We start from the raw sequence: 15522 nt of genomic DNA, 5'->3' as shown, positions 1-15522 counted from the left end.
TGTGTATATGTGTTCTACATAAAGGGCTTAAGCGTAAGTGGTATATAATAACACATCATTATCATTTGGCCTTAGATGTCTGCTTGAATTGACAATAACTTGGTAATATGGCCCATACACACTGATAATAATGATACATATGGTGACCCATTCTTGTATGAAATGTATATCAGATAACAGTGATATCATAACCATATTTTTCGTAGAGTACTTAAGAACAATGCCATGTGATGCCACTTCCTGTTTTGTCAAGGGATGACAGGTCATGTTACGTCTCTTCCCATGATGTCACTTTGGGGTGTGGCCAAATTACATCACGTTGTGTGGTGTCACGTCCGCTATACCTGGCATTTTGGTGATATGACGTCCCTGGGACTGAGCATATGGGTAAATATATGTTTACAACATATCTTTACGTTGTAAATGGAAGCAGGATATGTGAAATTCGTCAACCAAATAGCTGACAGCTCTAGCTTCTTTGTAGAGGTGTATCTTATTACTCTGTTAGCATCAGTAAAATTATAGACAACGACACATCATATTGCATGATTCAAAGTATCTTTCAAATTAATTAGTCCACGACCAAGCAAACCCGAAGGCAAAACATACTGCATGAATTAACCAATTAATTAAAAATGCTGTGTAAAGTTTAGAAATGGTAAAAAAAATGATACAACAGCTATATAAGAAAAAGTGTTCAGGCGCACACCCCAAGAAGAGAAATATTTGTTATTCCCCCCCCCAAAAAATGTTTTACACAATCTTACGGCCCGATTCATGGAATATCTGCGTGCAAAATAGGGACTTTGCATGCAAAATCCTGTTTGTCAATTCATGGAATTGCCTACACAGCACTTTTTGGTACTTTGCGGGGACTTAGCACAGACTCGGAACGTCGCTGCGAGCGGCGAGTGTCTTTTGCGAGACACCACACAGAACATGGGCGTGGCTTGCACAGAGGGCAGGGTAGAGGGTGGAATACGGAAAATGAGGAAAAACAAGGTAAAATGTGAGCGTTACGGGGGACAGCCCGCAGGCAGTCCATCGCACACCCACTATTGCCTGGAAAGATACGTATTCATGAATCCGACCGCACAACCTCTTGTCGGGGAAATGGCCATGCAAAGCCCTCACTCTATCCGCCACCCAAAGGCAGGCGTACAGACACTTGTGCATAGGATTCACTGTGTAGGAGTAAGATTGGGGGTCAAATTTAGGGGAGCGTGTACGCAGCTTTTGTTCCGATCTGACTTAGGGGTGCGCGTACGCAGTCTAGCAGGGTGCTGGAACGGTTTACAGGGGTTCACACTCAGATTTTCAGAGTTTTACCTGAGTTACGATAAATCGTATGCATGTTGTCAGGGTGCTGGTAACAGTTGCGGGGGACCCTGCGCAGGGTCTCTGAGATGCAGGCCTGCTTGTGGGGGACCCCACGCACTGTTTGGAGGGTGTGTGTAGCCCCGCCTCGGGGAGCACGCAAAGGTAGCTGTTCTGGCTGTTTTTACGTGGGCGCATGTCGGGGGTGTTCCGGACGCTACTTGCGTATATGGTTACTTTGCATAGACAATTGTATGAATACGCAGAGCATGCATTTTTCATTTTTCGTGCAGGCTCACACAGTTCTTCACAACGGACCTTTGCAGGCTAATTGCACTTTTCAATGAATCAGGCCTTTTATGGGCAAAGGGGAGGTAGCTCTCCCCTGACACATAAGTATTAACAAATACAAAACGAAATGGTTTCCAAGACTTTGGATACCTCCTGTCACTTGCACACTTACAAGCTGGCAATATGTCAGTTTAAACAGCTAAAATAAACACAAAGCATAACACATTACATTTTTTACGGTTGATTACAATGAAAAGAACAATCTTCCAAAAGATATGACTCATCCAATCTTGTTGAATTTCCAAAGGCTTATTGATCAAAATAAAGCATTTTTTCTGAACGTGTCTCAGGAAATCTATTAAATTTACACAATTGAATCCGTTATGAAGTCTTTTACGTTCACTCTTTAAACGGGTGTATTGCCAGCATTTAGGTGTGCTGGGGACAAAGTCTTGTGTGCCATTTCTTTTTTCTTTTTTTATCTAAAGTATAGCCAGACTCCAATGAGTGCATAGCTGCCAAGCGGTGAATTCATATGTGAGCCAAGAGAGCTTTAACTTTAGGCCTATATTTACAATGAGAGAGACAATACCACAAGTCCCAGATTGCAAAGGGCAATTGTCTCTAGCATAACACGATGTCCTCAGGCTACTTATGCGTCTCTTTATATTTCATCAGCAATTTGACCACGGAACGCCACATCAAGGGGAAAGCAAATAACCTGTCACTTCACCTAGCAACACACAGGCACATATGGCGTGCAAGTAACATAATGTGGTGGACAGGCCGCTGTCACAACATTGCATTCAAATAATGATCAGATTCAGACGTATTATGCACACGACAGCAATTGCATATATGTTTGCAAAAAAGTGAAATGCATATGTCCGGGTCAGCTTTTCCCCTTATTGAATGTACTCACCATGCTCACCGCTCCAGACCAAGGAAGGAACCTCTGTCTTTAGTAGCGGTTTCTGTCACCATCCCCACCTCTCACGCCATAGTTCCACTGCTTGGCAGCTTTTTTTCATTGGGCAAGCAAGCGAGGTCGGGCCTCTAGTTTGATTTTATAACATTCTTTAAATTCCCGGGGCTTAATACCTCAGGCGTCAGATTAACACGCACAAGTACAACGAGTGCAGAAAATAGTTATACTGTAGATTCGCTGACGAAATAAATACGCCGAGAACTGCTTACAAAGGAAACTTCCAGCCGAGGTTGTGTGAGGACTGAGAGCCTGCACTTTAAACCCCTAGTTAACGGAGTACCCGCTGGTCGGTCCCTTGGGGTTAAAGCCAAATGCACATTGGACAGTAACTATGAACGAGAGGCCATTGTTTTAAAATAACAGATTTGGTTGGAAGGCCCATGGCATGCTGTGGGCAAAGCCTATTTGAACGCAATCGACAGTGATACAATGTCGCAGGTGAACATGGGAGATAAAACAGCAAAATAATATTAGGATTTTAATTAATACACTGTATTGGTTCCTAGTTATTCCCATCGACATCCATAGCATCGACAGACCAAGCCATCTTAAAAAAGTGCATCGAAAAAAAGTGCATCGAATGCATTTTTTAATGTACTTTTTTTAATGGGGGTCCCCCCCCCAACTCTTTTTTTACCCTTTAAAACCCATTAAAATTAAAATAAACCTTTTACCTTCCAAAAAAATGCATTCGATGCATTTTTTTCGATGCTATTTTTTAGATGCATTGGTCTGTCCATGCTATGGATTCGGTGACAATGACAGAACGGTTTGAAGTCACACTATGTTCACATATTTACACTACAAAAATCCCCAAAATATATAACATAACCATTAATTAAAACCAAATTACCTATATTCGCAAATCTGGTGTTTACAATTATTTTATAAATTATAGAAAAAAAAACGCTAAGCTACTGAATAAAATACATTTCTTTGAGGGATTACTATCAGGACCAAAATGCAATACATACAAATAACGCAATTTAGGTTAAGGAGCAAGTATGCCTACATTCTTGATAGCAATGATCACTGGACCAAAGGATCCATTCTCTTTTAGACCAATGGAATTGCTGGATGTGGACAGCCGCATTACCATCAAGTGGGTACTAAGTTAAGTAGATGATTTGGTTGAGGAAAACACGTTAGCACCCACTCCCCATACAAGCTACATTCCAGCAGGCCTTCTCAACGAGCGATCAAGCATTTGCACTCATTAGAACAATAGGGAAATATGTCAAATTCAAAGCTGAGGGGAAAACACCTGCTTTATAGATCCAAAACAGGATTTCTATCTGATCAACCAACCTAAATTGGGTCTCCCCGAGGGATTCTAGTGGGTAATAGGAATACTCAGACGAAACAACTGGAAAAGTAAAGTGTGAGGCAAGGGGTCACTGATGTCATGATGTTGTGTCCATTGTAACATCTCTCCAATAGAGATTTGATATCATTAATCACCAACCCCTCCCCCTGGAAATTGCTAGTGAAGTCCTTGCGGCTCGCCTGCTTGCTGATGATACAGTCATTTTAGACAGACTGGCAAGGAGAATGAAGGGCTCTAAGGAATATCTCCAAAAAGACAATATAGACAGAAACCTGGGATAAAACAAATTGCTACCGTCAGAAGGTGGGCTAGATGAAGTAAAGATTGGAACCTCATCGAGACATGTTCGCGATGGAGCCAAGTTATAAATATCTTGGAAACAACTTCTAGACAATTACCCCGGCTACCACACATCCAGTAAATGAGTTATTTACGAAGGCAGGTGCAAGCATCAGCCCCCTTCTCAAAAATACATGGGGAGAAAATGCTCATAAGCACAATGAGGGAGTATAATGCAATATTATATAGGGCAGAAGTGTGGGAAGAAATTCACTCCTGCCGCAGAGGCCCATCCAAAATCTGTAAATGCCCACCCAGTACCCCTGTGTGGGCATTTAGCAATGTTAAGGGCCAACTGCATTAGCTTCAGGCCCCACTTGTCAGACAATCCTGGCTACACCTCTAACTCCTGGCCCGGAATATGATGGAAGTGGGCTTACTAAGATCTCTTATGGCCATCCTATCATGGATCCCCAGAGCAGCGCTGTCATGGGAACTAGTAACTCTGTGTCAAATTGATTTCTTCCCTTCACAAGTACAAGGATGAGCAGAGGCTAAAGTGCCCACTCAGCCGTCACACAGTTACAAACTAAGAGGCAACCCAATCATACAGGTAATACAGTCAGAGTTAAGAGATAAACTCCTTTACCTTTTTTGGTGATGTGGGCCAAGGGAAGGCTATACTCTCATGAAGAGTATGAATGTGAAACAGTAGCAATCCAAACCAGTGAAGTATAACAGTCCAAATAAATGAATGTCCAATCAAGGTCCTATACAAATATAAATACTTTAATTGAACACCATATGCAATAATAACTAAATAGAACATACTACAAAAACCAACCCCTCCTTTCTTTTAGAAAGAACACAGTATATGATAGATAGCAAGATACATCACTCTGGTAATGAGACAGGGAGAGAAAAGACAATAAAAAAACACAATGTCCGAAATGAATATGTTTATGAGTTGCAAAAGGGATTTAAGTGTCCGTGCCAGTCTCAAGGGTCTAAATCGGACCTAGGGGGCAGTTATCAGTCAATAATACCTTTTCAGTGTCTTGGTGGTTGACATGGCGAACCAGGCACTTCAGTGCTGTTCCATGGTTCGATTCAGTCCGAAATGCGGCAGTCGCTGTAGTTCGGTGGCAAGCAGGTATTGAGGCGGATCAAATGGAAGGATGCAGTGGTTCAAAGCATTACTCAATAGATGCTGATGCCCAGGTTCGGTTCGGTGGTCGAGGTTTGATGGTAGTCGAGCTGGTGATGTGATTTGCAGGCAAGTCAGTTTGATACAGTAGCTCGAAGGAGGCAGTTTGGGGAGAATACCATGGTTGGTTCGATCATGACTGGTGTGGCGATGAAGAGAAGTTTTTCGAACAGCAGTTAGAGTGATGCAAGTGCAGCAATCCTTCTTTGTTAGAGCTAAATCAATGACACGGTTCAGCTATCATTTTGCGGTGGCAAACTGGTTCGGATTGGCAGAATTACAGTCAAAAGTTGATGAGTGTCAAGGCATCTGCAGAGGTTCCTGTAAGCTTAAAATTGTTTTGAACAAGCTTGAAACATGGCTTGCTGCAGTTCGAAAGCGAAGGTTCAGGAATCCTGGCTGTATTGGCTTACAGGAGCTGTGAGTCCCACTGAAGAGTTTTAGGGGGAAGAGTAGTCCTTTTCTTGGGCTCCCAAACATGGGGAGGCTGTCACACACCTCCAGGGGTCCTTCAGCATGGTGAGGTCCTGGGCAGCAGTGTGGCTGGCAGAGGTGTTGGTCTTACTCCAGCAGTAGGGCACCCTGAATGTGCCCTGCGGATGGTTACGGGACAGAGCATGCCTCTACCTTGGACTGCCTGTATTTACCTCACAACTGGAGGACTTTGGGAAGAACTGCTCTCCCATTAGGTTCCAACAAAATCTTCTTGAATGTTTGAAGTCCAGGCATGATTCATAGAAATAGTTGGAGAACCCTTCTTGTAAAGGTAAATGTCCACAAGAAATTTGTAAAAAAGAAAGCTTGCTTTGAGGGTCCAATTCATGTCCTTGGAACAAGGGGATTTTTTCTTCTCATATCACACCCAAAGTGCTTTGTGCTACAGAAAATGGTGGGGACAGGAAAGAAGAGAGGTAAAGAGAGAAAATAAGATGGTGGAACCTTCCTCCAGCTGGTCTGAGATCCCTCTGTCTACACTAACACTGTCCCCTTCCCTTCTGAATAGAATTAAAGGCACTTTTGGTATGCAGCACCCTGGTTGCAAGGCGACTTCTTTTGTGAATGTGTGTGTCCTTTGATTCCTGTTCCCAGAACAGCTTTCTGTGGAGTGACTGTCTCTGTGGTGAGGGTGTTATCTGCCCTCACAAAGGGAAAAGAGAGGCAACCCCCAGGGCTACAGTCTTGCTGGTAGCAGCAAAGACAGCCTGGCTGGGGGAACACAAACAACCCTTCCACAGCTGAACTGGGCTCATTGGGGTTGCACATTTGTGATATCAATTTGATGTGGCTTGGATAATTATGAGAGATGCAAGACACTATACTTCAAATTGAGGTATGGCTTATCCTTACAGTTTAACGTGACCCTGGGATAGCATACTCATAGTTATGTTGTTTTTGGAACACAGGTGAATATCTTAAATGCGGCCCTTGCACTGAAGAGAACTGGCTGTCGCTGCAGCTAATAAGAGGGCACCTGTGACCCCTAGACCTTCTCTGTGCCAATGGACAGCATGCATTGCATATCAGGATACTAACCCAGCAGGGCACATGTGTACACTATGCTTTTGGTATGATGCTGTGGAAATGGGGATCTGATTAGCAAGATTGCTCTTTCTGAAATGGAACTACCTGCATCATTACATTAATTAATGCAAATAAAAATGCCATGGCTTCTACAACCTTGCTATATAGCAATTTCTCACCCCTCGTCGTCGGATAAGGCGGTGCCTGCTCGTGTAACTGCTTAAATAAATCACCTGAACCTGAAGTGTCCCAAACAGGAAGGATGATGAGGAAGTTGCTAAAGTTGGTGTCAAAGGAAGCAACTTCATGTGTAATACATTTAATGGCATTCCAACAATCAAAAGACCTTTCTCGCCTGCTACCACTTGATTCAAATAGAAACCATAAAGAAGAACAGAAGGAATTACAAACACATTTCAGAAGATAAAATAAGAGATAATTCAGAAGTGGTTATAAAACCCTCAAACTATCCTATATAAAAGACATAAAATATATGAGTACAGCAATAATCACCGGGCCCACAGACTTCATGGGCCAGGAAATGCCCAGTCCATACATTATAGGCATGATCAAAGTGAGCTCCTTTACACCGAGCCCAGGTGTTGTTACCAGCAAGTGAAGCCTGTGGGTCCAGTGATTATTCTATTAGTTCTGTTAGGCAAGATTGTATACAGTACCCTGTGGGAGACTGCACCAGCCTTGTCTTCTTGGCAATAGTTAACCCAAATTTTGGTATAAGCATGTACTACACAAGTTGGTAGAGTGACTGAGCAGCCAGGCTTATCTCAAGGGGGGTCAATGTGAGCTGTAGGATTATTACACAGAGATCTACAGTGACAAGTATCCAAATAAACACTTACACTCAAGGTTTCTTGATTAAACAATTATTTATAAATTTAACAGTCAGTTGAATAAGCCTTCTTTAGAAGGGAGGAAAATATGTAACACAATAATATACTTCAAAACTACCCACTCTCAGTTTCAATAAATCAGTAGATACCCATTTGGGATGGCACACAGATACTTCCTACACCCTGAGGTGACTTAAATAACTAGGACACTGTGGACATTGATATATCACTGGTACAATACTGAGATTAGTGTCAAAAGGAAAAGAGGAGGGAATTAAACAATGGTTAACAAATATTCTTAAGCAGGTATGTACTTTTTTTAACCCTCCAATGCAAAGCAAATTAACCCTTTCCTGGGGTAAGGTAAAGCACAAGGTCAGAGGTAAAAAGGGTCTTTCAGAGAGCCACGACAGCCAATGTTAGTTGAACAACAGTCTAGGTGATCTGAAGCACTTCTTGCAGGTATGTAAAAAGTCCTGCACAATGTTTAGAACTTTCTTGTATAAAATGAAATCGCTGTAGGGCCACACAACAAGAGGCAAGTCCCCTTAGTTTCACAGTACATTTGGTTTGAAGAAATTGGTTCCAGCTGGCTTCTGTTCCTGTGTAGGTCTGCAGATCCTGTTGTTCCTGGGCCTCAGTCATGGGGATAAGAGGGAGGACGTCAGGGGACTCCTGCACTACGAATTGAAGGTCAGTGGCAGCATTGGGCAAACTTCAGATCAGCAGCACTTCGAGGTTTCAGCTCCTTGCGGCTCTCACAAACAGCACCACTGCGGTTCTCGGATACCTTTATGGACTTTCCCCGCATCTGGGGCCCAACAATCTATTAAGGTGGCTCAGGCTTGGTCAGTTCTACTTCATGGGAGTCCAGAGGATGTTCCTGGAGCTTGGGTTTGACTTAAAAACAAGACATCTGATTCTGGTGTTCCTCTCCCTGGCAATCGGTTCCTGCAGCAGCACTAAAAGTACAGCCAGCTCTGAGAGGATGTCCAGATGAGTCGGCTTTGGGCTTGGTTGGTCTCACTAACACAAGGGGAGAAGTCGTCCGTTGCAGGGCTTCTCTAGTCGGGGCAAATTCAGAGCTTCAGCAATGCAGAAGGGCTTCACCGGGCAAACCAATGGTCCAAGAGTTGCAGCAAGTGTCTTTTCCAAGTTTTTCTTCGGATTCCTTCGTCCAGTGGTCGACTCTGCCTTCCAAGCCAAAAGCCTCACCTTTTATCCAGGTTTCTCAGATTAATTTGCAGCCTAGCTGTCAATCACACAGCAGGGTGGCTGTCCTCCAAGGACAGCCAGCCAGCCGATCACCTTTGGGTGCATTCCTGTAACCGAGGAGATTAAGCACAGGGACTTTCTGGAACCTCCCTCACTTCCTGCTCCTGCCAGACACGCTGGAGCCAGAGAATCCTGCCAAAGACAAAAAAGAACAAAGGGACCAAACCTGGTTTGGCGCGCAGAGTAAATCTCAAGAAGGACCTTTCCAACAACAAATAGTGAAAAAAGAAGAAGACCAGGGCCATTTTGACAAAATGGGCAAGCATGGTGCTTTACTGGAGCTGCAATTGCAGCCCACGGTAAAAACACACAATTGTAGGAAAAAAATAAACCACTGCCACCAGCCATTCATTTTAGAAAGTGTAACATAAAAATGTTACATGATAAACTAGACAAAGGGGATACTAAGTAACCCCTCCAGCACCCTATTGTAAGATAGTGTGTGCTGGGTCTAGAAAGTTACAAAAAGTAAGTAAAGTCAATTTCATTTTACTGCTCTTGTAAATAGTAGTTTCACCAAGAGAAGGTTATTAGACCTTTGGGAAAACTGGAAGACTTCCCTGTGTCGCTGCACAGAAGGTGCTGTGTGACACAATGTACAAAGATGATGCCTATGCCAGACTCCAAAGTCAAAAGAAACATAGCGTTCAAATCAATGAAAAATACATGAGCGAGTGGGTAAAAGGTCTCACTCTCTTTAGGTTAGAAATTAGAAGTCCAAAAGTGCTCGGTGTCTCTACGGTAGAAGGGAATTAGTACATTTCTGAGAATTCTCTCTAAGAAGTTCCATGGGATTAAAAACCAGGGTACTTATAGCCATGTATGTGTTTGCAAGAATGGTTTGTGTACTCACTGTGACCCATTCTTGCAAACACATACTCATCCAACCTAGCTTCCATAGAACTGAAAGGCAGGGTCCCATGGGGAGCCCCCTTCCGTTTCAATGGCATTACGGGAACATCTGAGGAGCAGTGCAGCAGCTCTACAAAACCCACAGGAAAGAGGGAGGGGAGCGGGTAGGAGGTGGGTAGTGAAGGGGGCTGTAGTGCCATCGGGAGCAGGTGGGAAGATCGAGGAGTGGTTGTGAGCAGCACACAGCTTGCTCCAAACAGTAAGGGACCTTATTGGCTGCTGCGCTGGCCCAGGTGCTAATAGGAAGTCAAAATCTCAAAGCTGAGGTTTCAGTTCATCAACACTCACCTAAACCAATTAGTAACCTACGACAGTTTCTACAGAGTACTGGCTGCTGTTATAAATCTAAATAGCATAACTGGGCCTATACGCGGTGGACACCCTTATACATTTTCTAATTGTGCGCAGGCATTAAATGAAGCAGTTAGAATACCGGCTAAAGTCTCTACTAAAATGTAGTTTGTCAGATTATTTATATCTATAGATCAACAACCTTTTCAAATCAGCTTAAAACCCCACCCCGAAGAAAATCAGCAACATCAACTTTTATACTTTCAGCTTCAGTGGGCCTCATTCCGAGTAGGGTGGTAAGGGATAGCGGGCACCGCTAAGGAGACCGTTGCCAGTAATCCCTTACTGCACTACTACCAGGTCCCTTAGCGGGTCCCTCCAGTAACGCCTAGTCTGACCAGGCGTTATGGACCGGACCCGCAAAGGGACCAGGGTGCAAATAATGGGCTTGACATGCGCAAGCCCATTATCTACGCCCTCCCTATTCCCATTGAGCCCTATGGGGGCTCAAATGGGAATGGTATTTTCAATGGGGACTTACCGGCCCCGCAAAGGTCGGACTACGCCGGGAAGGCCCCATTGAACTAGACTGATGCCGGACCCGTTATTGGTGGCAGTCATGGTGCAAATAGCGCCATCACTACCACCATTTTCGGGATGAGGCCCAATGTCTGTTTTTGGACAATCCTCAGTTTGATGATTTGATGCGTTACAATTTCGCCGTCAGACTTTGAGTCAAGGAAGAACTTGCTTTGCTATAGAATTGTATCTCATTAAATAAAATGAAATAAAAATAACGGGCAGGTGATACCCCACTTAAATTACAAAACGACTGCAGCCCTACCCGAGTCTAAACCACATCTAAGTATTCATTTTTCTATATATGTAGGCCTACGATTTGACATTAAAGTTTTTCACAAAGATTAAATCAGGCTACAGCAGAGAATGATGCTTACTTTAAACTCACATCCACATCCACCATGAAGTCAAAAGGTGAAGCAGTTCACAGAAAACAGTCTAAAACTGAAAATTGTACTGTAGTTATAGTTCATATAACAGTTGTATCAGGCTGACTTCAGTCTAAAATGTACCAGAAGAACTCTCAGTGAAACTGGGCAAGGAAGAATTAGATATCATCTTGGAGCGGATTAACACCAACCTTGATCAGTACAAGAAAGAACTTGAGTTAAAAAAGGTATGCAAATTCTGTAGGGACACCTACGACTATTTGAATGAAGAAGTATCCTCGTGGATGTAGAAATATAAAAAACAAGGATTATCAAAAAACACACCACAGGTAGTAGTGCTTCAGACATTTCAATATCAGATAGAGAAGGAAGTGACACAGAAACATCACAACCCGAGAACAACACTGTGGTAGGAACATCAGCACAAACAGGCACCTCCTTGCAGACAGAAACAGGCTCTACGAGTAATTTTTTTAGAGCAAGAAAATAAGCACAAGGCGGGAAAGAGGAAACCCCTCCAAATCCATGGATGCAAACCAGGTTCCATCACAGGAGAACCTAGTAGCTAACATTTCGAACAGAATATTAAGCCCCAAACAGACACAAATACTACAGAACGGCCTTAACTTTGTCCCTACTAAATTTGAATCTAAGGAGAACATTTTCAGATTTACAGGTAAAATGAGGCTTAAGGCATTTTCTGCTGAAATATCTAGCATGGAGAATGAAGAACCTTACATTGAATTTAACCGAAGAGTACATTTATGCCACCTACTCCTGCCCCAACAGTACCATCAATATTTTTCACAGATCAGTGCTGGATGATATTATCAAAATCAAATATGGGAAGCCTAAACACAGGAATCTGAACAGGGGGATCTCTCCTTAATCAAATACTTATAAACTGATGAAAACCACCCTGCTGACAAAGGGTATGCATTTGTTACTCAAGATACTATCAATTATGACTTTGAGTGCCTTAGAAAGTTGGATGGAACAGGCAGGAACGGATCTCTAAATAAAGACTGAGACGATTAAAGAGATAAAAGAATCATTAATTTGTCTTTTACAACAGGCAGAAGATAACAAGGGGATACAATACAAGACTAGAAGTTGTTGCATACCAAGGTTCTCAAAACACCTACATTTTATCTTTTACAAACAAAACACAAGGCTAGGGCGAAACGACCAGGCAGACTGATTGTATCTGCACTCAATAGCATTTGACAGCTTTTGGGGAAGTATGTGACTACTTCCTACAACCTTTAATACAGGTACAACAACCTACATAAAATATACCACACATTTATTTGAACCGATTGAAGAGCATACATGTAGACGAATCACACATTCTATTCACTATAGATGTTCTGAGTCTGTATACCTCTATCCCCCTCTCTCTTGACCTTGAGGCAGTTGAGTGGCTTTTGTTACAAGGAGAAATAGGTGCATCCAAATAATTTATCATGATATTGCTCATGTTACCAGCTGAAAGCTCTTACTTTCAGTAGAAAGAACAATTTTCTCTACAGATTTCAAACACTGCATAGGGGGATACTATGGCACCAGTGTATGCAAACACATTTATGTTTAAGTTTGAGACTGATCACAAACTTACATATCCTCTATGACACAAGTGCATCCTGTTCTGTTGAGTATGGAGTGGACCCATTGATAAGTTGAGGAGCTTTTTTGTAAATATCTTGGTAACAGTGACCCGCGCATTCAGTTTACCACGAATATAGGGAATCTCGGGATACTTTTCCTGGATGTTCATGTGAACCCTAATGAATGAAGTTTACCACTAACATCTTTGCGAAAGCTACTGACTGTAACAATCAGTTGCATAGAATGAGTTTCCATCCACCATCAACTATCAGAGTTAAACATCTAGTTAGTGATTTATTTATTTATGTATTTATATAGCACACAAAACCCAGGGGTCCCTATGTGATAATACAGAAAGTACTAGGTCACTAGATGAGGTCTTAAGGGAATTTCAGAACCGGAGATATGAGAAAGTAGAACTTGAAATAGCTGGGAACAGGGCAGACAACACAAGAGAAACACCCTTGGCCAGTACTCCTGTAAAAAGATCCACTGGCTCTGGTGTATGTTTCAAAATACTCTGTTCAGAGCAATACATGTAAGAGCTTAATTGTGAAACACTGGGGTATTTAACAGGATAGCAACTCAAACATCTCTTTAAGGACAGTAGGGCAGTCCAGTGTTTGCTTAACAACCTAGTAACACAACCTGAGGATTGTACTAGTACAGACTGATAGACAGCAACCTCTGAGGCATGAGGGACCACACAGAACGGGGAAGTTTCCCTGTCTCAGTTGTGCAAATTGTAATAGTGTACCAAAGGAGAACACAGTGGTTCACCTGCGTACAGGAAAGACATTGTTTATAAAACACTTTGCAACATGTGACTCTAAACGTGTCGTATATAACATTAGTACCCGGCGAGAGACAAGTAGAATGCAACAAGCATTCTGATTGGCTTTCGCGGGGTCCTTACCCAGCCGAGAATCCTTCGATTCTCAGGCCAGGATTCCAGCCGCCTTGTCCTCGGCGGGGGCGTGGCAGCCCCTCAGCAAATGAGGAGGCTCGAAACGGGGCCATCCCCACTCCGAGCTTCCCCACGGCTGAGAGGCTGCCTCCACCCCCGCCGTGGACTCGGGTAAGCTTTTCCTTTTTTTTTTTTCTTCCTTCCCTCGCTCCCTCCTCCCTACCCCAATTACCTTTTTGCTCCTGCGTCCCCGCTGCGGAACAATAGCAGGCTCCAGCAGTGTGGAGATGCGGAGCGGGCCATTCCCGCTCCACGCCTCCGCACGGCTGGAGGCTTCCATCGTCCCCCAGCTGGGACGCAGGTACATTTTTTTTTCTTCCCCTCCCTCCCTTCCACCCTCCCAACCCCACTTCCCTTCTGCTTCTTTTTTTTCGGGAGCGGGCACGCTGGGGACACTTGTGTTCCCAGCACATCCACTCCCGATGGCTGCCATGGAAAGGGAAAACGGACTCCGTTTCCCTTTCCATGGCAGGCATTTTCTTGGTCGTTTCTTTTTTTTTTCTGTCCCAAAATGCTGCTGCGTTTTTAGACAGGCCCGTTTTTAGCATGCTGGGCCGCTCGCGGGAGCTGCTAAGGACGTTTGGTAAAACCAGGCGTCCTGAGCGGGTCCCGCGAGCGGCCCTCTTAATAGGGTGGTAAGGGGTTAACAGCTCCGGCACCTTTACTGGCGCCATTAACCCCTTACTGCCCTCCTCGTAATGAGGCCCATAGTGTTCATCTGAAGTGAGAGGGCACCATTTTCTCTCTGAAATGCACAGGATTGAGAGTAGGTTGTGATCAATAGCATGGAATGGTTGAGAATTGAATGACATAGAATATATTGACAGTAGCCAGCAACTGACAAACATGTACATAGTGATTGAATGAACAGTCCTAAGTAACAGGTGATATCATGTGATTGATTGCCCTTTTCACAAGGAAACTTAATGTTGAGCCATGACAGTATGGTTAGAATATTAAGTTACATGGGACCTCATTCTGAGTTTGGAGGTAGCCATGGCGCTATTTGCGCCATGGCTGCCTCCAAACCCAGGTCCGTGTCCGTTCTGGGTGAATGAGGACTTACCGGGACATTCCGACCTGTGCGGACCCGGTAAATCCCCATTCACCCAACCATTCCCAATTCTCATTGAGCCCCCATAGGGCTCAATGGGAATGGGGAAGGTGCTAATTACGGGCCTGCTAATAGCAGGCCCGTAATTAGCGCTCTGGTCCCTTAGCGGGACCCGTAAAGAACGTGTGGTCCGACCACACATCTTTTGCGGTTCCCGCTAAGGGACCTCAGAATTGGGCGGTAAGGTAATTCCGGCACCGGTCTCCTTACCGGTGCCCGGTATCCCTTACCGCCCAACTCGGAATGAGGCCCAGGGTCATTATGCTACACCACTGAGCACTTACATGCACATGATGCAGAACGGCGAAATTGCAGCTATTTAGTTACAGTAACTGGAAATTATTGAACTATAGATCAGCTGAGGAATATGTTTGATCTTAAGGAGTACGCACTTGTATGTTACAGAGTGCTGCTATACTACAGCTGTCTGCTTTCTAATAACAGTTAAACAGTTAAAGTAACTACTACTAATTCCCATTATAACATCTCCAATATGCCAAGCTGTTGCTCCACTTGATCTAATTATCTTTTCATAAATGTACAGACACAGATGAAGCAATGACGTTTCTGCACATGACATCACACCGTCGCACACGGTTGACGTCA

The 15522-nt window shown here is 43.7% G+C and overlaps 1 protein-coding gene across 4 annotated transcripts in view; it reads right to left on the bottom strand.

The window, feature by feature from the left end:
* Positions 1-2819, bottom strand: part of LOC138513507 (solute carrier organic anion transporter family member 1A2-like) — a 646238-nt gene extending 643419 nt beyond the window's left edge. For all 4 annotated transcript variants that reach the window (XM_069628423.1, XM_069628422.1, XM_069628425.1 and 1 more), the window contains exon 1: positions 2531-2819. The gene's annotated coding sequence lies outside the window, so the exon portion shown is untranslated. The remainder of the gene's footprint in view (positions 1-2530) is intronic.
* Between the last annotated feature and the right edge of the window lie 12703 nt (positions 2820-15522).

Source organism: Ambystoma mexicanum, chromosome 12 (genome assembly GCF_040938575.1).
Source record: "Ambystoma mexicanum isolate Mex_15411 chromosome 12, UKY_AmexF1_1, whole genome shotgun sequence".
Classification (NCBI taxonomy): Eukaryota; Metazoa; Chordata; class Amphibia; order Caudata; family Ambystomatidae; genus Ambystoma; species Ambystoma mexicanum.
Note: the sequence above shows the minus strand (reverse complement) of the source record. Positions and strands in the feature narration are given on the sequence as shown.